This window comes from Heteronotia binoei, chromosome 11, assembly GCF_032191835.1.
Source record: "Heteronotia binoei isolate CCM8104 ecotype False Entrance Well chromosome 11, APGP_CSIRO_Hbin_v1, whole genome shotgun sequence".
In the NCBI taxonomy this organism is placed as follows: domain Eukaryota; kingdom Metazoa; phylum Chordata; class Lepidosauria; order Squamata; family Gekkonidae; genus Heteronotia; species Heteronotia binoei.
In genome coordinates, this window is record NC_083233.1 from 35,316,208 (window position 1) to 35,340,053 (window position 23,846).

At 43.1% G+C, this 23,846-nt stretch overlaps 1 protein-coding gene and 1 long non-coding RNA gene across 2 annotated transcripts in view; both read left to right on the forward strand.

Annotated features, from left to right (window-relative positions):
• Positions 1-7,377: 7,377 nt before the first annotated feature.
• On the forward strand, positions 7,378-8,939 carry LOC132579595 (uncharacterized). The gene is made up of 2 exons (XR_009555979.1): positions 7,378-7,635; positions 8,422-8,939. It is a non-coding gene; the product is annotated as an uncharacterized LOC132579595 (long non-coding RNA).
• A 7,628-nt stretch (positions 8,940-16,567) lies between these two features.
• KIAA1210 (KIAA1210 ortholog) overlaps positions 16,568-23,846 on the forward strand; it is a 58,927-nt gene continuing 51,648 nt past the window's right edge. The window contains exon 1 of the mRNA XM_060249375.1: positions 16,568-16,700. The gene's annotated coding sequence lies outside the window, so the exon portion shown is untranslated. The remainder of the gene's footprint in view (positions 16,701-23,846) is intronic.

Here is a 23,846-nt window from a genome sequence, read left to right on the forward strand (position 1 = left end):
GAGGGGGCGGGGGCAGAGCTGGAATCTCTGCTTTTCCCGCCGCCGGTAAGTCCAGTTTGCATAGCAAGGGAGGTGGTTTTGGTGGGTGCTTGGGCGAATTAACGCGCCCAGAATAACCAGCAGTGCTGCTGCGAGTGGCGCCTGTACGTTTCTTGATTACATTTGAATTTGACATAATTACGTCTCATCCTGTATTAATATTTCCAGCATTTCGTGGACCTATTTGCAATTGTTTTCTTTGGCAATCTCCTGTTTGCATGTGATGACGTGGGCACCGATTCACGAACGCTTAGAATATCCAGGTGGGTAGCCGTGTTGGTCTGAAGCAGCAGAACAAAGTTTGAGTCCAGTGGCAGCACCTTTAAAACAAACAAAGTTTTATTCAAGTTATTTTAAGGTGCCTGCCACTTGGCTCAAACTTTGTTCGGCTTAGAAGAACACGCTGCGTTTCTCTACCTTATGGGGTGTCAAAATGGCTTACAATCGCCTTTCCTATGTTCCCCCGCAACCAGCACCTTTGGGGCTGAGAGGGTTCTGAGAGGACTGTGACTGGCCCAAGGTCACCCAGCAGGCTTCATGTGGAGGAGTGGTTCTCCAGATCTGAGTCTGCTGCTCTTAACCTCTGCAGACTGCAGTACTCTGGAATAAATGCTTTTTTGAAGGTTGCCAACTTCCAGATTGTCAGGTACAATCAGAAAAGCAGGAGAGAGCTGTGCAGGAGCATGCAACATGATACAAAACGCAACTCTATATAACGAAATAAACTATACCCACTATCAACAGGTAATTTCAACTAACAACAGATAATTTCACTGAATAATAACATGTCAAACAGAATCAGTCTCTCTAGATAAATATCTTATGTGAAAAAGAGTAAGTCCAACCAGAATACCAAAGGACAAAATGAGTACTTACCTGGATGGGACACTAAATTTATGTGACTTTCTGACCTAAGGACTGCTCTGAGAAGGGACAATGTATTGAAAAATTTCTCCACCTAAGACTTCTTCACAGGAAGAAGGTTTTTTTCCTCATTTTGTCCTTTGGCATTCTGGTTGGAATTAACTGGACTTAATCTTTTTCACATAAGATATTTTCCTAGAGACTGATATATATATTTTGATATGGTGATATTCGGTCAAATTACCTGTTATAATTGATAGTTCATTTCATTATATAGAGTTGTGTTTTGTATCACGTGGCCAGAATTACAACTGATCTCCAGTCTATAGAAATCTGTTTCCCTGGAGAAAATGGCTGCTTTGGAAATCCATGGGAACATTTAAAAAAACAGTGGGGGAATATTTTAACCTTCCAGGACATTCAGTGGGTGGCCTAAAAGTAGCAGTTATTTCACAAAGGAATTCCAGAGAGATTAGAAAGAGAGACTGCTGAATTGCAACTGATAATGAAGCTCAAGACAATGCATCCACCCGGACTGAATTGAGACCTAGGTTTCCTGTCTCATTACCAATGCTGATTTCTCCATGCCTATTGTCCCTTTTTGACTCTTCAAAATCTTGATGGTCTCTGAAGTGCCTTTGTTGTTGTTCAGTCGCACAGTCGAGTCTAACTCGTTGCGACCCCATGGACAAGTCACGCCAGGCCCTCCTGTCTTCCACCATCCTTCGAAGTCCGCTCAAATTCATGTTAGTTACATCAGTAACGCTGTTCAGCCATCTCATCTTTTGCCGTTACTTTCCTCTTTTGCCTTTTGTCTTTCCCAGCATCAGGGTCTTCTCCAGTGAGTGCTCCCTTTTCATTTGGTGGCCAAAGTATTTGAGCTTCAGCTTCAGCATCTGACCTTCCAGGGAACAGTCTGGGTTGATTTCCCTTAGGACTGACTGATTTGATCTTCTTGCAGTCCAAGGGACTCTCAAGAGTCTTCTCCAACACCACAGCTTGAAAGCATCTATTCTTCTGCGCCTAACCTTCCTTATGGTCCAACTCTTACAGCCATACATTACTACTGAGAATACCATCGCTTTGACTATACGGGCTTTTGTTGGCAGGGTGATGTCTCTACTTTTTATTATACTGCCTAGGTTCACCATAGCTGTCCTTCCAAGGAGCAAACATCTTTTAATTTTATGGCTACAATCACCATTTGCAGTGATCTTGGATCCCAGGAATGTGAAGTCTGTCACTACTTCCATGTTTTCTCCTTCTATTTGCCAAGGAGTGATGGGACCGGATGCCATGATCTTAGTGCTACTCGACTCAAAGCTGGTTGTCCTTCAGGTTTGGAATTCTTGGCTTTAAAAACAAAGGTAGAAAGCCATCTTGGTTTTAATTTTAAAGCACTGAGCCTAAGGACAAGATTGTCTCTATCAAATGCTGAAATGAAGCATTATTAGCAGCAATGACTTTACTTTTCATTTTTAAATTCCACTTTTCTCCAAGGTTATCCAGTAAACAAATTTAATTGCCAACAAGGATTCAAACTCAGGTTTCTCCAGGTCTATACTTCTGACTCCTCGTGCAGCTGGAAGATGATTAGGGCTGCCATATGCGTAATTTTGATTGATTAATCTTATGTTTGATGTCATTAATATGTACATTGGCCAGAGTCTTGCAGTAGCAGGGATTGGGTGATTCACAAGTCTAATAAATAGTAATAATAATACATGCTTTATCTGAAATCTTAGTTGTTAATTTGCATGCGAAAAAACAATAGTTTTGAAGCAAAAAGTGGCACTTATTTACACCCCCCCCCCTAATTATCCATGCATATACAACTGCTCTTAGGCCTGGTTCACACATGCAAGACAGAGGCCTAGGGTTGTCAACTCTAGGTTAGGGAAATCCCTGGATATTTGGGGGTAGAGCCTGGGGGGTAAGGTTTAGGGAGGGGAGAGACCTCAGCATGGTATAATACTATAAAGTCCACCCTCCAAAGCAGCCATTTCTTCCACATGAACTGATCTCTGTAGTCTGGTGATCTGTTGTAATTCTGGGAGATCTCCAGGCCCCACCTGCAGGTTGGCAACTGTAGGCTGAAGGTGGTAGAAAGGATGGCACCATTTCAGACCATATTTTAGAATGCTCCCCTATGTTAAAAACAACAATAACAACTGCAAAGAGGGGGGGGAAAGCCCCCTACACAGCAGGAAGAGAGGAATCTGACTTGTCTTCTGTATTGGTTTTCTATTTTTCTGGATTCTTTTGTGGAGGAACAGCATTCAAAGCTGGAATTTACCACCTGTGCTCTAGAGCAGTACAGTCTATTCTTACAATCTCATTCTGCTACATCTGTGAACCAGGTGGACTTATGCAAGAGAATGAAGAGGTGGATCCTTGAGGTGTACCTGCTATCATTAATATATGGCATGCACAGCATTTCAAATGCTGAAAGCACTTCAGAGGTCTTTGCTACACTGCAGTATACAGTATAAAGAAAAAAAGAGAGACTGTGGCCCCACAGAGTTTATTGTCCCAAATGGTCAGGGAGGGAAGAGGTCAGGATCACATCCAATTGATTACAACGTGTATGTGTGTGTGGATTGCACAATGTGTTCTAAGGAGATAGGAATTGGTCATGGTGGAGTGAATGATTTGAAAGTTCATAAGGACACTGACTCTCACAGGAGTGCGGCAAGCCAAGCTGGAACTTCAAAATCCATCACAAGTTTTTTTGCCTACCAAAAAGACACCGCTGCTCAGGCCAAAATTGCGGCTGCTGAACTAACCTGGGCATACCACACGAACAGGCATGCGTTATCATACCGGTCTCTTGATTGCGGTGTCAAATTGTGCAAAGTCACATTTTCCGATTCCGAGACTGTGACCAAGATGACCTGTGGGAAAACAAAGGGCGCAGCTTTGATAAGCGATGTCTTGGCACCTTACTCTGTAGAACTGATTCTGTTAGATCTTGACACAGCACATTGTTTCTACAGCGTTTCCAGCGACGCATCAAATCATGGCAACAGGAAAATGTTCCCCCTATGCCTTAAATACTTCACTTTGAAGGACGGCATTTCAAATCGTCTTCTTGATTTCTATGAAGATGCCAATGAAACGGCAGAGAATGTCACACGAAGGATTTTGGATGTCTTGGCAAAATACCAGCTGGACTTAGCTCGTCTGTCTGCATACTCAGCAGACAGCGCGAATGTAAACTTTGGAAAATACCATTCTGTGTACACACTTCTGAGTAGAGGCCGTGAAGACATCGTGCCCGCCAGGTGCCCTGCACACATTGTGCACAATGCTGCCAAAAAAGGATGTGATATGCTCACCTGCGACATCGAGTCTCTCATACTGAAGGCTTTTGGTCATTTTTCTGTTTCTGCCAAACGCTCAGAGGAACTTCAGGAGATGTTTGATTTTTTGGAGATGGAGGGTGATCACCTGCTTCGACATGTACGCACAAGATGGCTATCTTTCTTGCCTGCCATAAACAAGATGTTGAAGTGTTGGCCAGCCGTTAAAGCGTACTTTCAAAAGCTGGGAGAGGACCACTGTCCTCCTCTGATATGGCGCCACATTGACGATGAGTCTGGAGAAAAGGACTACAGTACATCGCAAACTTACATGATGTTTCTCCAGACCACTCTGACGCCTATTGAGGAGACTGTACTGATTCTGGAGCGGGATGCACTGACAGCACCTGAATTGTTTGAGGCCATGCTCAGGTTGCTAAACAGCCTTAAGCAATGCAAAGCTGACTCCTTTTTTGGAACGGAGACAGATAAGGCGCTGCGCAAAATGCCACCTTCGAAGGCAAGGAAAGTGAAGCAGGACTTCCTCAAGTTCTTTGAAAGAACCACCACATATCTGGAAGAAAAGTTTGATTTCTCTGAGAAAAATCACCTGTGTGCTTTGACACCATTTTCTCTTTAAAAAACTGTGACTTATGACCACCTGCGGTGTGCTGCTGAGCAGCTGAAAATGGAGAAAATAATAAACCTGGATCACCTATACAGTGAATACACTGATGCCAAGAGCCTGCTGGATGAGCAAGTGGCCTGTGTTGACCCAGAAATCACTGTGGATAAAAAGTGGGTGGCCATATTCTCTGAGATGGGAACTCGGTCTCAGAAGTGCGAAAACCTCTTACTTCTTGTAAGCAAGATCCTGAGTATCCCATGCTCAAACGCTTTTGTGGAGAGGGTATTCAGCCTCATGTCAGCTCACTGGACGGACACCAGGAATCGTTGTAGCATAGACCTGGTGAAAGCAGAGCTGCAAGTCAAATTGAATTTTAATATGGATTGTGATCAATTTTATCACTTTATTAAGGAGAAGAAAGATATCCTCAAGGCTTCAGGGAAATCAGAGAAGTATAAATTCAGTAAAAAAGCGAAAGACTGAAACCTGTGTCGCTCCTTCCACACCACAGCCCTTCGTCCAGCGTGGGAGTCGGGATGGCCCACACCTGCGGGCCCACCGCCTGGGCCCACAGCACGCAAGTCCCATCCTACCAGCCGTGTTCTTTGTCCAGGGAGAAGTCGAGGTCCAAGAAGCTCCACTGTGCGGGCGTATGTTAATGTAAGACCAGAATTTAATAGTAATTATAAAATGAATACAAAACAAAACTGGGGATTAGGGCTAATGGCGATACCCCCCCCCCCAAAAAAAAACGACACTAGGCAGCCACCTCCTGGGTGTGTTGGAAGAGCTGCCAAGATGCAAAGTAATTTTAAACTGCTGACAGTGTGTTTCTTTTTTTTCCAGATAAGCTCCATTCAGGAAACTAGCAACCACAGACAACAGTAGATCGCTTCCATCACACAACAGAAGGTAAGGAACAAATTGGCTGTGACTTGACAACTCGTTCCATCGCTTTAATAATATGAAGAGAACTTGGTTTCCTTTCTCTTTTGCAATTTTTAGTATTTTAGTGACACCTGAACACCTTTTTCTTTTTGTGTGCTGCTTGGGGAGGACCTGCTTTTCTAGACCTGTATCCGCCTGCCTTCAGGCTGGGCTACGGGGCACAGACTGGCAGTGGTGGTTTTAGTTCTGATCTCAGTTTGATTGTAGATAAGGGTTGCTTTGTTGATCAAGACCCTTTGATATTGTGGACAGTCTTGTTGAAATGTTTGTGAGCACAAGCAGGTATCAAGGATAGTGGATTGTTTTCCTGTGAATCTGACTCAAGAGGGATTGCTGTTGGAGCCTTTTTTTCTTTAGCAGGGAACATCGTGAAGTTTCTCTTCTTTTTTAAAGTTGTATATTTTGGGGGTGGTAATATTTGGGGGAAATGACATCACAGGAAGTGCTGTCAAAGGAAGTGATGTCACTTCCTGCTTCCGGCAGGTGGCGTGGGGGAAATGATGTCACAGAAAGTGATGTCACTTCCTGCTTCCGGCAGGTGGCGCAGGGGAAATGATGTCACAGAAAGTGATGTCACTTCCTGCTTCCGGCAGGTGGCGCGGGGGAAATGATGTCACAGGAAGTGATGTCACTTCCTGCTTCCGGCAGGTGGCATGATGTCACCGGAAGTGCCGTCACCGGAAGTGACGTCACTTCCTGTTTCCGGCGGCGCGCACGCACCCCTACCTCCCCCCCCCCCAAAGTGTCCCTGGCTGGCCTTCAGACATTATGGCCACCCTAGTGTGGAAATTTGGGCTTGTTCTCAAGCCCCTCTGAAGGCAGCTCTGCATGTTTTCAGCCACAGGGACTTGTGTTACTGTCACTTTAAAACCAGACCCATGTTACAGAAAGTAGAGGACTTTTGCTCAGTTAAGACAGAGGAGGAGGAAGATGATAGGGAGAGCCATTTTGTCTGGTGTCTTAAATAAATGGCACCTAAAGCAACCTGCTTCAAATCTGATCTTTCAAATAATGGTAGATTGGAATAGTGATTGTAGTGTAATGCAATGAATAGTAGAATCATGTAATATCTTACTTGGCTCCCAATAGGGGATCTTCTTCACATGTGCTTTGCATGTGTGGTGCAATGATGTCACCCAGAAATGATGTTGTTGCACCAGGCACATCATGGGGGGAAGTTCTAGCATTTTGGAAAAAACTGATTATCATAAATTTTTTTCCAAATGCTAGAGCATCCCCCCACAACATGCTTGGCACGATAATGTCACTTCCAGGGGACATCAATAATGTCACTTCCAGGGCTCCCCCTGCCACCGAGTTCCATGGCAGTGAGTTGGAAGCTCCGAAATCAGGGTCGAAAGGCTGGGAACCCTAAATGTAACTTTGAATGGTAGATTGGAATGTATTTCTCTGATCTAGTGGCAAAGGAGACATAACATTGCACAACCAATTTCCCCAGAAAACGATGCTGTTAGTTATCTCCATGCTTGAGAGGAGATGGATGGAGTGTAACAACAGGGTTTCAGTTATTTACTCTCAACATTCCACAATTAAGGGTGTGGAGAAACGCCATTTTGTTTGTGTTTAGCTGTCAGTTGGGTGGGGAGAGACTGTCAAACTCTAGGTAGACCTTGGCCTAGTCTCCGCATTCCCCCCTCCCCTCCTGTGTGTAACCAGTAATCTGAGGGCAGCTGCCTGGAGAGAACAGGAAGTCCATCAGGAGGGTGGGCCAGTTCTTGGGCAGGAACTGCAGTTTATATTAGTGTTTTTTGGGGTGGGAAAGTACAGTTGTTGGTTGGTGCTTGCAAGAGGAGGAGCTTGCTCCTAAGCCAAAGGTGGTGGCCATGTTGGAAAGTAAGTGCAGTCATCTCATTCAGAGAAGTAACTAAGGTACCTTGCCCTGCATACAATCCAGTTAGGGTATGAGTTTAAAGAGGGAGAGAGATGGCTTGTGAAATTATGTTAGTTGTTAAAGAGTTTATTAATCCAGCTACGGGGGAAATTATAACGCTCAAAACTCTTACAAACTGGTTCTAGACAATTAGTGTGTGCTGCTATTTGTGGATGTGGTCTGTAGTATGCTGGAATGACAATGAGAGCTCGAAAAGTTAGGGTGCTGGAGCATGTCAAGATTAGAGAGGGAGGTGGTTGAATCCCCTATGTTTGCGCATTTTAAGGAGACATGCTATTAATGATTTGAGTTTTTTTGTATTATATAAATACCATTCTAAACAATTCATGAAGGAAGACATTACTAAAGTTCTATTACAACAAGAAACATATTGGATGTATAAGCTCCAGATAGAAACACCCAAAGGGTTAAATGCTAGTGTGGAATATTCATCCTTTCTTTGAATAGTAAGAGTTCTCTAAATTTGTAGTCATTGTGTAATTCAAGATAGTAGACTTGCTTTATAAAATGATATCACTTTAAGACAGGTGCTAAAAGGATCTATTTATTGAGCAGACATGGTATTTGGGTTAAAAGCCGGTTTGCAGAGACCTTGAAAGATATGCATTGATTTTTGCCAGAAAATATGTAATCTGTGGGTGAATGTTTTATTGGAAAGAGGGTATGTAAAGCATAATAGTAATCTTGGATGTATGTTTTCCATTATTATGTTTTTTACATTGCAATAGCTCCACCTGGAATGATTGTTTACTAATGAGAGATTGCTCAAGGAAGAACACCAAAACTGTCTTGAAGTTCCGGAAAGGACAAGTTTGAGCCTCTGTGAAAAAGCTTCTCAGTGGACAGTTCTAGAACAGGAGGCGAACTTTGAACTATTTTTATTGAAGTTACATTGCTTACAGTTAAAGAGCTTTGCAGCATGTGATTTAAAGAGATATTTAAAGAGACATTGACACAGAGTCCTGGAAGTCTGGCTATTGTAATTGTGATTTTTACATGAATTTTGGCACTTCATTGTGATACTGTATTATTTTGATAAGAATATATTGTTTCATTGTGACTTGGTGCAATTTGTTTCTATTGCTATTTACACTGAAGTCTGTCAGAGTTCTACAATCCAGTTTGGGCATGAGTTTAAAGAGGGAGAGAGATGGAGTGTTTTTGCCTGATTTTATTTAATTCTTCTGTTCACTTATAATATGCCTGTGTATAGTTATAATGTTTAAATAAATCTTTTGAATGTTAAGAGATTGAGTCCCTCTGTACCACATTGTTCCCACAACTGCTTGGAATGCTAGGAGTGGGGCAGAGAAACCCTAGGGTGGAGAAAAGTGGCAAAAGGGCCAGTTGCCAATGCTCCAGGGGAGCCCCAAGGCAGGTTCATGGTAACACGGGAGGGAGGTTAGGAGGCAAACTAGAGCTCAAGACAGGGATAGTGGTGGCAGCAATATGCTGAGGCAGTGAAGTGGAACAGCTCCTTCAGGTCAGAATCCCAGGAAGGAGTAGGCAGAGCCAGGGCCCACCAGCTGATGCAGGCCCAGTCCATCACAAAGGGTACAATTACACATCAGTATCTGACTTTGATATATTTATTTGCTTCACTTCCCCCTTCAAGAATTAAATCCAAACAAATGGTGACCCTATAAGCTAAACCTGCTATTCTTGTTTGGTCCTTACATGTGTTATGTCGTTTGCTAATATGCTGCTCACTCTCTACCTATATGGACTGGTAACTTTCATTTCAATATATCTGAAGGAGTGTGCACGCCCACAAAAGCTTATACTTTGAATATAACTTTGTTGGTCTTAAGTGCCACTGAACTTGAATTTTGTTCTATTGCTTCAGAACAACATTGCTACCACCTGAATCTACCTCAGTGTAATTGTGCCTAGCTCTCAGTAGTAATTGAGCTGCAAGCAACATATGGTATCAGCTGAAGTTTTTAGTTTGTCTCTGAGGGTAGACCCATGTAGAGTGCATCACAACAGCCTAGCCTCCAGCTTACTGCATATGAATCCATGTGACCTGATCAGCTGGTTCAAGGAAGGGAGCCATCTTGTGGACTAAATGAAGAGCTAAAACTATACCTCCTTTCTTTCAGAAATTGTATTTACTTTATTGTCTGCCTTTCAAGCAGGGGTCATTTTGTAGAAAGCAGTGCCAGAACACATTAGCACAACTTATTTGCATATGCTACACACTCCAACATCACTGGCAGGTATACTAAATTATATCAGCTCAGCATCTACTTTAAAATGCTTCTTGAATTATAATTGTTTTAAGACTTTACTCCCATCATACTTTTAAAATTACTTTCTCCTATGTGGCCACAATGGCATGATGAAGATTTCCATCTGTCTGCTTTATATGTTTTGGTTATTTCTCCATTTTTTGTGGAGAAAGGTATTTGAAAGTTTGTCAAATCGTAGAGTTCAGCAAAATTCTCACAGGGGGTTTGAACAATGGAGCCCAGAAAGGAGTATTTTTTGTGGGGCGGGGGGAAAGAAAGAGCACAATAAAATTTAGAGGTTCCGGAGCTCTGCTCCTGTGAACACCTGCCCCAAATTAGGCCTGCTTTCAAATCACACTGTCTGAAACCAGTGCAGAAATGGAACAGGATTTGATATATCTTAAAATACTTAATAGCCTGCTTTGGTAAAAACAACCACCACTTTTTAACCGTGTGATGAGATGAATTCATAATACATTTCAAGGCACTTCCCAGATAGACAAGCAAACAATCACTGTATTTTTTAAAATATAAAAGACACCCATTAAATTCTTTTTGCTTCTCTGTTACCGTTCCATGATGTATCCTTAAATGCCTTGCACCCAGCTCTATCTTATGTAATTAACTGAGGAATCCTGAACAAAGTTTTACCCTTCTAAACCCATTGACTTAAGTGGACTATAAATCCACAATAGCTCCTGGTACCCATTTCAGCAAAGTTACACATTGCTGTGTTTGGGCTTTTTTTTTTTATCATACTTTGACATATCGCTTATCCCTCATTTTCTATAGAACATCCACCCAGATGAAGAGGAAACTCAAATCTTGCTCACCACTTTGTGACAATGTGGTTGATCCTAAAAGCTTGCTCATTCATTGGGGAGAGGGAGCATGTTTATCATAGTCCAACATGGTTACCTGCAATGTTTGCTCACTCATTAGAGGAGTTAAGCATATTAATAACATGCAGATTTTACTTTATTAGATTTCTATTTGACATAAATATGTTTAACCTGTTCTTCCTGCATTCCATGACTCCCTCACCCTGATTTTTTTTTTCATAACCCTACATAAAATGACTGCATAGTGACAGTCAACTAAAGAAGTCAGCTGTAGTTCACACAAATTTACACTGGGATTTTTTTTAATCTTTAAAATGTAACACTCCAGTTTATATTTGCTACTCTGAGATCTGTAATTCTTGGTTCTATCTTTCACCATGTGGGGGAGTGCTTATACAAGGATTATCCACAGAAGAAAAGAGTAACAGTCCAGTAGCACAATCCAAATAGACAACCCTGTTGGTCTGAAGTAGAACAAAATAGGAGTCGATTTCACCTTTAAGACCAACTTAGTTTTATTCAGAATGCGAGCTTGCGTGTGCATGCACACTTCTTCAGACGAGGAATGAGGTACAGTAAGCAGAGCTACATATAGCTGATGGGGTTTGGAATGGCAAGTGGTACAAAGTTAAAAACCAATAGCAGAACAGTAAAATTAACAAATTCAGAAAACCTTTGATCTGGGTTGCCTTAGCGTGGGAAACCATAAAACAGTAACATATCAGAATGTGAGAATGCCTGTTAATTATTCTATTGCTAATAAACCTGGGTCATAATAATAAGCCTTTTTGACCCAGGTTAATTAGCAATAGAATAATTAACAGGCATTCTCATATTCTGACATGTTACTGTTTTATGGTTTCCCACGCTAAGGCAACCCAGATCAAAGGTTTTCTGAATTTGTTAATTTTACTATTCTGCTATTGGTTTTTAACTATTGGCATTCCAAACCCCACCAGCTATATGTAGCTTTGCTTACTGTACCTCATTCCTCGTCTGAAGAAGTGTGCATGCACTTGGAAGCTTACATTCTGAATAAAACTAAGTTGGTCTTAAAGGTGCAATCGACTCCTATTTAGTCCAGTAGCACCTTAAAGACTAATTTAAAGAAATCTTGTTAGTGTTTAAGGTACTACTAGATTCTTACTGCTTTCTACTGCTATGGACAGATTAACACGGCCATCGGCTACCCATCTTGATCTATAGCCATAGAAGAATTAGAGATTTCTAATGGGAATTAGGAATCTGTAAAACAGTATCTGTGTTCATCTTTTGATTTCTACAGTATTTCACAATTCTACAAAGCCTGCTGTTTCTGTCAATTAGACTAATTTAAGTTTTTTTCTGTTGCTCCACATCAACAGATTGACTAAAAATGCAATACCTTTCAATATATCCAAAATCTTACATAGGTATCTTTTTGAAATTCTGAAGGATGTATAATAAAATAACATACGTTAATAAATTGGTATAAGGAAAGGCCATCTTTATGGATTTTCTTTTAGCTTGTTCACATGTGCAAATATATAGCATGATTTCTTTATACCTGATTGCACATGAGACTGGAATGTGAATTGGAGTATACAGATGTTAATGATGTCAACAAAATTTAATTCCTCTCAAAGCTGCTTTGCACACACTGATTTTCAATGGAGGTGATGTGGCAGGGTTGGAAATTGTATCCTGTATTTCAGAAGCTCTGCTCTGTTGAATCCAGATGTGGGTTGGCTGTCAGTGAAACGGGAAAAGCTTTTTTCTTCCTTATAAGAATTTCACATGTTAGGGCTGAATCTTGTAACTGAAAACAACTTCTGGGACTAAAATCTGGTGATCTAAATAAGAACAAAAATGCTGTTAGTTTCACCCAGTGCTCCATAGAAAACATCTCAGCAACCTTTTCATTCTGTCTTGCCAAATTTCCTTCGTATTACATATCATGTCATATGACTTTGACTTTTGATCCGTAGCATAGTATTTTTGGATGGTCGAAGAAGATCTCGGCAGAAAAGCTGATTGGATTCTACCTATTAATGTGATACAGTGGGGTCAAAGGTAACCTATGTAATTGGTTCTTTTTTTCCTTTCAAGCTGCAGAGATGTCTTGGTGACATAATCATGATGGCAAGTGACAGGATGGAACTGATCAGTGACAGGACGGGGCTATGCTGCTGTCAGCCAAGGAAGGGTGAGATTGATAGGACAGGCCAGTGATGTTCACTGATAGGATAGAGTGGTGGTAGTCAGTGATGGATGGCCCTGTAAAAGGAAAAAGGATTCTTGTTTTAGTACCTAATTGCAAGGAAGGAATTTCTCTCCATGATATCAGGCTATTTTTTGAGGCTGCTTTTGTCCTGACATCTCCTGTATGTTAAATTTCTTTCCTGCCCCACAGGCACCTTGGCATTTCCCTCCCATTTTCAGTTTGTCATCATTATGTTGGACAGGATGTGTGAGGAGGACATTGCCCAATGTGACAATTTTCACCCTCCACCCTCATAGGCTCCCCAATAGGCTGTCCATTGCCAGGGATGACAGACAAGTTTTCCTGTAACTTCCTCATTATCTCCAAGTAAAATATTTGACTGCCTTCACCCTTAATTTTCCTCTACTTAGAGCTGAGAATAGAAGAGGCAGACATGCTGTCATCCTACCTTGAACAAAGGAGCAGCTAATGTTCAAGATCCTGACACAGCTGTTACTCAGTCATTAAGAGCATGGCACAAACATACCACATATAATTTTACTATTTCTTTAAGCAAAAAAAGTGGCAGCATACAGACAAGAGAGCTTAACCCCTCACAAGATTTTGCTGTTAATATACCAAAGTGCTTAATGAAAAATATTCCAACGTGTTGCAATTTGAGAGTGCCTGAGAACAGCACTGACACAACATATATTTTGCTTCCTTTGCAGGGAAGAATGTGGTAATTACAAATGGTAGATCCTGTGGCCTTTCTTGAAGGCCAGCTACCCTATTTTGCTGCTTCTGGGAGATATGGATTATGTTTCATGGATGAGATTGTGGCAGTTTGGTGTAGTGGTTACGTGTACAGCCTCTTATCTGGGAGAACTGGGTTTGATTCCCCACTCCTCCATTTGCATCTGCTGGGATGGCCTTGGGTCGGCCATAGCTCTGGCAGACGTCCTTGAAAGGGCAGCTGCTATGAGAGTCCTCTCAGCCCCACCCACCTCACAGGGTGTCTGTTGTGGGGGAGGAAGATAAAGGAGATTGTGAGCTGCTCTGAGACTGAGAGTGGAGGGCAGGATATAAATCCAATATCATTATCATCATCATCATGCTGCAGTGTTGTGGTTGACCCAGGAGAGAGGTTCAAGCCCACTGACAGTGTAATTTTGCTGCTTCTGAATAATAAAATATCATACACATAGTAGGCGCTGAAAAACAGGTCATATGGAAAGGCAGCTGCCAAATTTGCTAGAGAGGCAGATACATTCCAACTTCAGATAAGTTGGAAATCTGAAATAGCAGCCTCTCTGCTTTTCTGGCAGTTCAATTCAGGAAATGCACTCTAGCTAGTGTTGTGGTCTCTACAATAGAGGAAATTATCAATTTGGAACATCTGGAAGATTAGAAATCTCTGTCATATCATTCCCTCATGCAGGAAGCAATCCCTGTAGAACAGGTGCCTGCAACCTGTTACAAGCAGAGAGCCAAACCATGTCAACATTCAGAGCTGGACATCAACAATGAGCCAGCATAAAACAGCCTATTTGCATAACTGAAACTATGCAGTTTAAGATGTCATTTAATAATCCATAACTCTTCTGCAGCCCAAGTGTTGTGAGTTCTTTATTAGGAAGCAGCACACAGGAGATCTCACAATAAGTAATAAATATATATGATTGTTTTTTTATGCTCACATACATCCATGCATGGTCCAAACTTGGATTACTGGCAACTATTGGCCTGTATAATTTCCTTTCGTGTAAAGTGTCTCTAAAAAGCCAATAAAAATCTTTGCTTCCCATACTATCCTGCACATACTGGTTATCCCAGCACCTTACCTACCCTCCCCCTTATATCCTAACAAGGTTTTTGTCTTCTTTTTAAAAGAGCCACATTTGCGTCTGTATTAAGCCACGTTTGGCTCTATAGGTTGCAGACCACTTAGAAGATGTGACACATGCACATCTCTAACTGCTCATCAGTTTCTTTAGCTTTGACATCCCTGGGATGGAGAAGCTAATGGTCCAATTAAGAAATGTGGAAATGTGGCAACTTGTTAATAGTTCTTTGTAACTTCAAAGTAGACACTCCACCCTATTATTACTTGCTCTCCACTTCCCCAGCAGTGATCCAGGGCCAGTGCTTCCTGGACCGTCAGAAATTTCTGACTAACTGCTGCCTTTCATACTCACAAAGGAAGAAGTCTCACCATCGCCTTTGTCCCAGAAATATGGTGCAAGTTTATTACCTGTTTTTATTACATATTAGCATCTAAACAGACCTATTCTAATGTGCAGCACATCCTGTTTTCCATTTCAAGACCTCAACTGCCAATTTTGGGCTTAGCCATTAGCCCTGAAACAGTGATTTCCCACCACCCTTTTTGGATTTTTTTGCACTCAACCCGATGAAAAGTTCTACATTAGAGGACTCAAAAGCGTGTGTACTTTTTAATATTACACAAAGAAGCAAAACAAAGGTGCAGACTGGGTTAAAAGGCCTGTTTTATGGGGTTTCAAAGCAAAACTGAAAAGCACAGTAATAACCACCATGATTATTCCAAGCAAACGAGCGTCTGTGGCTCAGTGACAGAGCATCCATGCAGCATGCAGAAGGGCCTAGCTTCAGTCCTCAGCATCTTGAGCTAAGCGGATCACACAGAAGGTGCTGTAAAACCTGATTAATGAATGAATAGACACTCAGCCATCTTAAATACATCATTTTAGCACCTATTTTTATATCTTATATGTTTATATGTTTTTATGTATTTTAAATAATTTATTGTAATTAATGTTTAAGTTGTTATGTTTTATGAATCACGGGACTCCCATGTCTATTATTGTTTAATGTGAATCATGAGACTCCCGTGTCTGTTAGCCGCCCTGAGCCCGCCTAGCGGGGAGGGCGGGATATAAAAATAAAATATTATTATTATTATTATTATTAAAAGACCTCTACCCGAGAGACCCTGGAGAGATGCTGCCAATCTGAGTAGACAGTACTGACCTTGATGGACTAATGGTCTGATTCAGTATAAGGCCGTTTCAAGTGCAATTGGTGACAGCGCAGCCCTTTTTGCGACAGTTAAGCCGTTTATAAAGGCTGAGAAAATTATCAGGCCCGCTGAGCCCTTGGCTAAACCTAATTCAGCAGTTTCCCGTGGGAGTCTCTTTTGTTAACTCTCAGCTGCCATTGCTGAAACCTCGAGGGATCATCCTGGAGTCTCAGGGCAGGAGGTGGAAATTGGAAGGCACATGAATGATCCGGCAACCTTGCTGAGGCGCCGCTAAACAGGGCTGGGTCGGGGAGCTCTCCTAGAGTCCAAGAGGCCCGGTATAGCTGTGTCAGAAGCACACAATTTCGCCTCCAGATCAGCCTAACAACGGAACGGTTGGCCAGGAGCCCTGCTCTGGAAGCCCCTCCTCCACCTCCGCTTTCGGCTCGAAGCCGGACTTCCCGCGCTTCTTCAGCGTGGAGGGGAAGGCAAGACGCTCTGCACATGCCCGGAGGGCCCTTGGTCCCTCAAGTTCCGCTTCCCGCGGCCTCCTGCAAAGCAACCGTAGGGAGGAGCGCGACGAGTGGCTGGCTGCGCGCGCCTAACGGCTCCGCCTGCTCGGCTGCTTAGGAGGCCTGTGGGCGGCAACTGGCTGCGTGCGTGAGAAGCCCGGCTGGCCGGCAAGAGGGAGCTCCGAGGACCGGACTGGGAAGCACCTGGATGCTCTCGTCGTGTCAGTGGCAGCGTCGGGGTAAGGGAAGGCGGGGGAGTCGAGCCCCTCCGGAGGGAGGGAGGGAAAGCGGTGGGGGGAGGGGGATTGGCAGCCGTGGCTTTGCCTGGGAATTCTCTTGCAGAGCGGGCTGGAGGGCGCTTTCTGTCCCGTGATTTCTTTCTGTGGGGGGTCTCTGCCACAAGCCGACCCCGTCCCCCAAATGCTCATTTGGATTGCTCAGAACAGGATGTTGTAGTAGCGGCTAGAAAATGGGGGGATTTCCGAAGCAGAGCGGCGCGGGGGGCCCCTGACTGAGCTAAAAATCCTTTATACGTGCAAGAGGCGTGCGATCCGGTTGCCCACTGCGGAGGGAAATGCGCTCTGTACATGCTCCTGAGGCATGCTTTTGTTATTCCATCACTAATTCCAGGCTGCTCAGTTCTAGAATGAAGCTTGGTACAAATGAAATTGAAGGTAAGATGGAACGTGTGTGAGAGAGCTTGATTTGCAGAATTATTTAAAGCTTATTTTGCTGTGAGTTTAAAATCTAGTAGCCCTTCACAAGCCCTTGGGAACGAGTGGGCTGCACCTTTAAATAGACGCATGATGATGAACGGTAGAAAATGAATGCTGACAATATGAGCTTGGAATGCTTCAATCCAACATGGAACTCTCAAAGAGTAGTCCTGAAATGGTATTCAGCTGTAATTTTGTTGTGGGTACATGTGGTTATGATTCTTCAGAACAAGCAAGGCAGTGTAGAGGCAAAAAGAGAGTGTGGAGAGACTGGGGTTTGTTAGCAACAGATGAGGCTGGTGGACCTGGCTTTTCATCCCTAATAACATTCTCCAAATGGCCTTTCACAGTATAAGGAGAACCTTTGGGATCAGGCAATAGTCCATCTAGTCCAGGGGTGGCCAAACTGTGGCTCAGGAGCCACATGTGGCTCTTTTACACATATTATGTGGCTTTCAAGGCCCCCATTGCCCTATCAGCCAGCTTGGAGAAGACATTTGTCTCTTTAAATCACCTCTCCAAGCCAGCTGGCAGCTTGGAAAATATATTTAAAGTTGTTTTCTTTTCACATTTACCTTCCTCTCCCTATTTGCCTTCCTTCCGTCCTTCCTTCCCTTGAACATCTGATGTTCATGTCTTGTGGCTTACAAACATCTGACATTTATTCTATGTGGCTCTTATATTAAGCAAGTTTGTCCACCTCTGATCTAGTCCAATGTCCTGTTTCTCACAGATGCCCCCTGAAGGTCTAAGTAGGACACAGATGCCAAAGCCTCATCCTGTACTGAGGTGGATTGGACCCCTCATGGTGGATCGGACCTTTCATCCTAGGACAGGCAGCTTCTGTACGCACAACCAAGACAATTTGGTGTAGTGGTTAAGTGTGGGAGAGCTAGGTTTGATTCCACACTCCTCCACGTGCAGCTGTTGGTGTAACCTTCTCTCAGAAGCAGTTCTCAAAAGAGCTCTCTCAGCCCCACCTAGGCTTTCATACCTTATGTCCCACCAGTCAAAGAACCCGTGTGGCTCACCATGATAGAAACAGAAAGACCACTGTTTTTCCTGAGAAGGACATTTATATGTTTACAGGCTTTCTGTTATTATGGTTATCATTTACATTAACTTTTAAGGTCATTAAAAATTGCAGAAACACAATGAATGCTCTCTGGCAGGTAGACCTGGTAAGGCTGGCAGGTAGTGGCATATCAAAGATACTTGCTAGCCAGCAGGGGGAATGGGGGATTAGGAAAAACACTGAATGTCCAAGGTTACCACTAATATGCCAGAAGATCACAGATGGATAATCCATGGTGGCATGTAAGGTCATTGGGAGACAGCACATCATGCTTGCAAGCGGATATGGGGACTGAAGGAGAAAGAGTTCTGAGTATTTGTGATGAAGACCTTGCATCTCACCTAGACCACTTTGGCATCCCACTAGTGGTACATGTACCACTGGTTGAGAATCACTGCTGTAGTTGCTAGCCAAGGTTTCAGAACAAAGAGTGCTCTTTCCCTGAGTCCACAGTTTAGATCAGACAACGCAACAAATGTCAGAACACAGAATGATTTTCTTAAGAGCTTGAAAGCTCTTCCTCCAGTGGGGAGGGAGGAGGAGATGGCACCCCCTCCATGCCTTTGGGATTTAATCTTTGAGGCCCGGGGTGCTAATGCAGGAGGGAATGTCAAGTGCTCAAGATGTCAAAAGGCTCCATCTGTCTATTTTAAGAGAATGGGGAGGCGGAGGGATTAGTGAAGCCGGCTAGTTATACAGCCGAGCGTGCAACCATATGCTTTCTAATTTTCTCTGCCTGCCCCTCCTTTCTCTCTGTCATGTGTATGGATTTGATTGCCCCTGGACGTGGCTGCTGTTAATTTACAAGCACAATTTGAGTCAGTGCACAGCTTTCAGATTGCAAATCCTGTCTTTCTCCATCCCTTCTGTGATCTTCTCAGTAGCTCTGGGTATACTTGGAATGAACATAATAATCCTGCTGCAGCTGAAAATGATTGCTTCCACATGGAAGTTTTGATCTGGTTTGTCATCCAAACTGGTGCAGGTTGTTTTTTTTTTAAGCAGCTGCACAATATAGTCCATGTTGAGGGTTTTCTCCTGGTTTGATATAGTCTTTTTGGAAATATTGCAGTCCAGGCTTGTTTGCCCACTGTATGGATGAGAAGCTGTGCATTTTTTTAAGGCCTAGACCAGGGGTGTCGAACATGCAGTTTGGGGGCTGAGTCAGGCCCCTGGAGGGCTCCTATTAGGCCCCTGAGCAACTGGCTGTCATTTGTTTCCTTCTCCCTATATCTTGCTTCCTTCTGAATCAGCTTGCTTTGCAAGGCTTGCTCAATTGCACAGGAGCTACAGAGCAAAACCTCTATTTTTTCCATTGGCTGAGGCTCCTCCCTTAGGGAAGGAAGGGGGGAGAAACAGCTTGCTTTTCCAGGCTCTCTTGATTGCACAGCAGAGCTACTGAGCCAAGTCTCTCTTCGTTCTATTGGCTGAGGCTACTCCCCCCCCCCCCCGCAGCTCCGTGAGGAAGGAAAGAAAGAGCCAGAGCTTCCTTTGCCCAGTTCCCAGGTTCCCATGGGAGAAATACAAAGAAAGTATCTTTAAGACCAATAAGTGCTAACGTTTTAAGCATGTTTTAAGTTTTTTTTAAAGAATAAATTTGTGTTTGTCCATGTTCTATATAAAATGTATATCTCTGCTACCTAATCTTAAATAGGTACATACATGGCATGACCCGGCCCAACAAGGTCTCATTTATGTCAGATTCAGCCCTCATAATAAATGAGTTCGACACCCCTGGCCTAGACCATATTGGCACCATTTTCCTTGTCGCAGCACCCTGTCCCCATAGATTCCTTTCTCCCATGCAATAGAGGGCCTTTTCCTGCTTTTTAAATAAACTGGTGTTTGCTAAACCGATATAGTTTTATGGTGATGTATCACTATAGCATTGTAATGATAACAGAGGGAAGTGTCTCAAAACTCCTGTGTGTGTGTGTGCGGGGGTGTCTTTTGCCAGTGCAAATGCCTCTACATTCCCAGGGAAATGAAGAACCCTTGCTGTGCTGATGCAGTCCAAGTCTGCATCTGTTCAGTGTCTGGATGGGAGGCCTCCTGAGAATGTGTTCCTCTCCCTCACAATGTGTGTCACAATGGAAGAAAGGAGAAGTAACAGTATTATAAAATTAGCAGTGGTTTTAGATATTCTATCAGGAGTGAAGTTCTGGAGATTAGACCCCCACTATGCTAGTGGCTGGACAATCACAGCCTGGAATAACTATGAGTGGTTTATCTAGATCACTTTTGTTTCCTTTGGGGAGGAAATGTTCTGGAATAAGAACAGGCTAGAAACAAATACTTGGGTGGTCCTTTGCTCTGATATGACTGCTTCTACCATGGCAGATTTTGGTTATCAGAAATTAGGACAGAATGAGGAACAGGTCTAACCCATGTGGCCAGATAATGATGCTTACTGCTACTTAGTGCTTTAGATCATTGGACATTCATTTTATATACAAGGCACATGTATCATTCTTTCGTCTTCTATTTTATAATCATAATAACCCTGTAAAGTAGGTTAGGCAGAAAGAGAGTGGCTAGTCCAAGACAAAACGGGAATCCAGTGCCCCCTTAAAGACTAGTAAAATGGGGCGGGTGGGGTTGGAACTTGGGTCTCCCTGGGCCCAGACCAACAGTCTGCCTACTACGTTACACCATCTCTTTATAGATGCTACTGTTGTAATCTTATACAACAGCCCTGTAAGATAGATGAGTATTATTATTCACCTAGTGTAGAAAAGCAAGTCACTCTTTCTCAGCCTCCTGGCCTTCAAATTAAGGGCAGAGGTGAGGCTGGTGTATCAGGCTTGCTGTCCTAAGCAGAGTTACACCCTTCTAAATCCTTTGAAGTTAATGGGCTTTGAAAGAAGTAGCGCTGCTTAGGATGACACTGTTAGTCTCTTAGTTGATGTGCTGCATCTGCTTCTTCTGATCAGGCCCTCTGAAATGAACAGGATCTATATAAGACCATGACCATCCTTGAGTGCAGCCCTTGTTCATTCCAGTGAAGCTTGTGCAAGACAGGAGGATATCATGGCAGATAGTGCCATGTGCTCATTTGTAAGGAAAGGGATGGTGCCATCTGGAACTTTCTGCCTCTGGCATCAAAATGGCTTGGGTTTAGAACAGGGGTAGGCAACCTCCAGCACATGTGCTGACAGTGGCCATTCACTTTGATCTCTAGAACATAATTCACATCTGCTTATTTGTGCTTTTTTGTAATTCTGTGAACAACCCACATAAATGAATATAATATAGAATCTAGTTGTGTTGTTTTTCACAAGAGTAACTAACTTAGGTTTAGGGAAGTGGCATGAAATCTCTGCGTGGTGCAGTTCTACTAAATGAATGCTTTAAATATTTTGATGGTGGCGGCTGTCAAATCGCAGCTGACTTATAGTGACCCCATACAGTTTTTGAGGCAAGAGATGGTCAGAGGTGGTTTGCCACTGCCTTCCTCTGCGTAGCAACCCTGGACTTTTTGGTGGTCTCCCATCCAGTTACTAACCACGGCCAACTCTGCTTAGCGTCCAAGATCTGACAAGTTTATATGGTGGTAAAATGGCATGTTTTTGACTTCCTGGTATGTGAATATTAGCTTTTGAATACTTTGCACAATCCCAACTAAGAAACACTTTCACATCTCCAGTCAGTATTTTCCTAACATTTACTTCACTGTCTTAGACTTCCAGGTTTGCATATCACACTGTATAAATGTATGAGTTTTGATGGAGAAAAATCTACCAAAGGTCTAGTGAAGGGGCACAGCAGGCTGATTTTCTCCTCCTCTCCCTCGTCTTCCTCTGCTCTGTTGTTAATCTTTGTACTGGAGATGCTGTGTAGGCCATGGTTAGCTTTCACATTATTAGTTACATAATGTGGGCATCAAGCAATTTTTAAAAAGAAGTGGAGAGGAGTGTGCCATCTAGGGCCTGGTTCTCATACAGATGGTTTCTTTCAGACCTGGACCAAATATTGTACATAAATATTCTGGGGCAAATAAGCGTGCTTTCTGGAATGGTAGAGCCCTTCCCCCACCCCAAAAAATTATTCTGGGTTTTTTTTCACCCTGTTTTTAAGGACTGTTGACATCTTCATGGAACATACAATAAAGGCATGATTAATCTATTATGGCTTCTGTCTTCTCACTGCACATATAACCTAATCTATATTTGGTGGTTCTCTTTCTGAAGAGCATTCCTGCTGCATCAGACCAAGGTCCATCGAGTCCAACATTCACCACAAGAAGCTCAATAAAGAGCAAGTGCTAGGTGGTCAAATTTGGGGAGATGTCATCAGTGGACTGCAATCTATCTTCCGTCCACCCAGTTAGAAGATGCAGCTGACCTAACTGATTCTTCTTAGGGTGCTCCTAAACTTCTGCAAATGTCACTTTTATTAAACCTTTTACTCGTGCAGCTATGGTAGTAGTCTTTGCACATTTCCCATACATTTATGCTTTGTCTGCCCAAAATTCTGAGTTTATCACCCCCCACCTCAAAAACATAAACTTTGTGTTATTGTGAACTAAGATGTGATATGGTGAAGCACATTTGGTTGTAAAATGTGGGGTGGGGGTGTAGGATTTCTTGTGCTTCTGGGAGAAGGTGTAAGGGTAATTACCCATCAATGTTTCCAATACTCTTTAACTTCTACCCCAAGATTCTGCATAACTGAAGCCAGCTAACTAAACTTTCCTCTTGCTCAAAATCCAGATGCTATGAGTTGGATTCAAGGCAGTGTTTCTGCAGCTACAAGGAACTGAAGACACAGGACTCTCACAGAAAACTTAATTTCTGTGTCAGACTATCCCCAAATCATGTTGAGTGAAGCATCATGCTCTAGTTTCAGAGGGTAGGCATGTTGGTCTGTGAGTAGAACAGATTTGAGTTCACCTTAGAAGAATAAGCTTTTAAGAATCTAAGCCCCCTTTGTTAGACTACTCATGTCTGATGCAGGGAACTTTGACTCTCAAAAGCTTATATCCTGAAACTCTTGTTGGTCTCTAAGGTGTTACTGAACTCAAATCTCACGTTATCATGATCTGTGTGTTCTTATCCCCATCTGTCATGATCTGAGACCTAGTGCAGTCTAGAGAGCAGGGAGAAGCGTGCTTATGAGTAGATACAGGGGCCTAATCTCCCAGGATTCCTTCTGTCCCTCTGATTGGATGGCAGAGTTTTGGAGGGAAAACTGGCCAAGAGTTTTGGAGGGGAAACTTGGAGGAAAGCATAAAATGGGTGTCGAATCAGGCCCTTGGAGGGCTCCTATCAGGCCTCCGAGCAACTGGCTGTTGTCTGCTTCTCTCTCCCTCTCGTTTCCTTCTGCATCACTGCTTGCTTTGTCAGTCTTTCTCAATTTCACAGGAGCTACAGAGCAAAGCCTCTATTTTCTCCATTGGCCGCGAATCCTCCCTTGTTGAAGAAGGGGGGGGGGGAGATAGCTCGCTTTGCCAGCGTCTCTCAATTAAGAACATAAGAACATAAGAGAAGCCATGTTGGATCAGGCCAACGGCCCATCCAGTCCAACATTCTGTGTCACACAGTGGCAAAAATTTTTATATATGCACACACACTGTGGCTAATAGCCACTGATGG